Raw genomic sequence first — 3,184 nt, forward strand, 5'->3', positions numbered from 1 at the left:
TATATATATAATTTTGGTTTAGGGTGTAATAATTGTTGTATGTTAAGAGGAAATCTGTAATTGTGAAATTTCATTGTTGAATATGTTGCTCTTTGTAATTGGATTGTTGGATGTTGTTCTTTAACTAAGAAAAGAGAGAGAAAATTAAGAATGTTGTAAGATATCTTAACTCTCTTGAGTATGAGAAATTCAATTAATTGAGGATTAAACAAGATTCTGATAAAAAAAAAAAACTTACAAAACCACGAAAAATATGCAACTTTTTTGTATATTAAGACTAAAAATTTGTTTTGCACATTAATAATGGCATCCAATATTTTCTAATTGTTTTTTTTTCTTTGTCTTAATAAAAATACATTACATAAAACTTGTTATTTATTGTTTATCAGAGTTTGTCTTAACTAAACTTTTTGTTGTAATATTTTTGTAGATAGTACTTTTAACTTTTTGTTAAAGTAGTTTTAAAGAAAAAAATGGATGTTCGTCAATTGATTGTCAAAGGAATATGAAAATAGAGTAAAAGAGTATTCTAAGTTTGATGTGAAATACGCCAAAGACCCTAGTTGAATCATTTGTTTATGCTTAGATTGCTATTATGGAAATCGGATTAATAAAGTTTAGTTGGATTGATATATAGAGATGAATGGAATTGATCGAAACTATACATGTTGGACAATTTATGGTGAAATATGTAACAAAAATGCTGATTTGGAGAATAATGTGAAATGTGTGTCGAGCGATTTTGACACGAATACTTATGATTGTGATCGAGTTGAAGAGATTGCAAACTCAGTGATCAGAAGAATACACATTGGCTTATTTCCATTGTTCTTTTCTTTTTACTTGGAGTATAAGTCATCAAATGCTCATTGCACATCTTTTGTTAATGTTACTTTAGTGAATCATTTGTTGTGATCAGATGAAGATTTCCTTCATAACATTCTCTAGGATTTTCTTATATATTATAACTTACTCTATTAGTAAGCATAATTTATAGTTTATTAGATAATAATATTTTGTGTTAATAGCAATCGAAATATTATTTTTACTAACTTACTCATTATTCATGCTACCTTAAAATTGATAGTTATTAGTATAAATTTTATCTTCTAACTTAATTTACTTACTAACAAACACAAATAAGGGAAAATTATTCTGTTATTATCAAAATATTAATTAGAGAACTATAACTAAACCAATTTTTACAAACTCTAGCCTCCTTAAAAGCCTAGTGTAGCAAGAAAAAAATACTAGTCAACATCATGTCCTAAATTCAAACTTAAACTTTCTAACTGTGTGTAAATTTTTTATATTATTTATCAAATCTTCTAAAAAATAATAGTGAGATGCAATAATAGGTGTTGAGGATTGTTTATGAGGTCACAATGTTGGGGTTTCCAATGAGTCGAGGAAGGGACGAGATTCTTTTTTATGATCATCACTAAAGGTATGTTTGGCTGTGGGAAGAAATTGAAAAGAGAGAACGAAGTGAGAAAGAGTATGAGAAGAGAGAAAGATGTGAGAAATAAAGTAGATTTGTGGTATTGTTTGATACAAGAGAATAACAAAAGAAATTTAAGAGAAAGAAGTGTGTATATTTTTTTAAAAGACAAAAATATATTTACATTGATTGGTGCTAAGTTGTTAATTAAAGTTCCATTATTAAATTTGAAATTTAATATAAATGTAAATTATTAATCTACTTTAATTAGATTAATTGAATAATTTAATTTGATTTTATAATGTATTTATTTTTGTCTGTGTTTGTCAATGTACATTCATAAGAAAAACAAAATCACATGTACATTGAATTAAAATTAATTGCATGCGTTGAGATTTAAATGGTATATGTGAAAAAAGAAAGTAAAAGGACATGAAATCAACCTATATGTTATCTCTCATCTTTATTTATTTGTTCTTCCAAGCAAGAGAAAATTTGCATTTCTAACATAACTCTCTCGCTTAAATTAATCTCATCTATAAATCAGCTCAAACAAACACACTGTAAAAGCATTTGTTGTTACTACCTCATCTCCCTTTTGGTTGTTTTAAGGTTATTTCACACACAATCAATAAATAATTATTTTTTATCAAATTATTAATAGTTAATATTGTATTTAACTTAGAAAAGATAAATAAATAGAGGCAAAATTAATTCTTCTACAAAAGTGACAATTGAAAAGAAACAAAAATATTATATATTAATCTTCTTTTAGTGATATACCGCGTTTTAATATGATATGTAATGTTATTATTTAAATACATAAATAAAAATTATAAACACCTCTTGATAAAATTGATGTCTTGATACAACACCAAAATTTGATATCTTGATGCTCTATTTATTTTATAAAATATATATATATATATATATATATATATATGATCGAATCATCTAATCCGAAAGAATATCCATAAAATGTGACACAAGATAAATGTATTAATTTCTTAATTATTTTGTTACAAGTTCAATTTCTAATTTATTTATTTAAAAATATATGTTAAAGAGATCAACTCTTTAAATTGATGATCAGTTATCTTAAGAAACAAGTTTTTGCGGTTACACTCAAATGATGCCTTAGTTTAAAAAAATATTAATCAGTGGAAGATATTTTATTATTTTAAAACCAAATTACATAGTCATAGTTATTTCAACAAATATTAAGACATCATTTTATATGAGAACATTTTTTTAATCAAATTATATATGTGGAATGTGTCTCTCTTAATAGATAAAATTATACATACATTTTTTTACAACATATAACACCTCGATTATTTTACTCAATTATCCAATATACCATTGACTTCTCAAGAATTCCATAAGTAGTTTATATATAAAAAAAATACTATAAAGAAAGGCCATTGAGAAGTGGTAGTAGATACCTTAACTTAAAATATTACAAATTGATGGAACTATGTTTAACTAGATTTCAATTTTTTTAAGTATAATAGCAAAACTTACACACAGTTTTTTAAAAGATAAACGTATAAATGTCTCCCATCTTTTACCCTTTGGGTTGAATTTATGGGACAACCAAATTTAGTTTTAATTTGAAAACAAATAAAATACTATTCCTTTAAAGACTGAAATTTAAAAATTCCAAATCAACTATATAAATAAGTATTGATATTTTAATTTTTTCTATATTAATATCTACATTTTTCAGAAGTTGCTTTGGCC

Source organism: Cicer arietinum, chromosome 5 (genome assembly GCF_000331145.2).
Source record: "Cicer arietinum cultivar CDC Frontier isolate Library 1 chromosome 5, Cicar.CDCFrontier_v2.0, whole genome shotgun sequence".
Lineage (NCBI taxonomy): Eukaryota > Viridiplantae > Streptophyta > Magnoliopsida > Fabales > Fabaceae > Cicer > Cicer arietinum.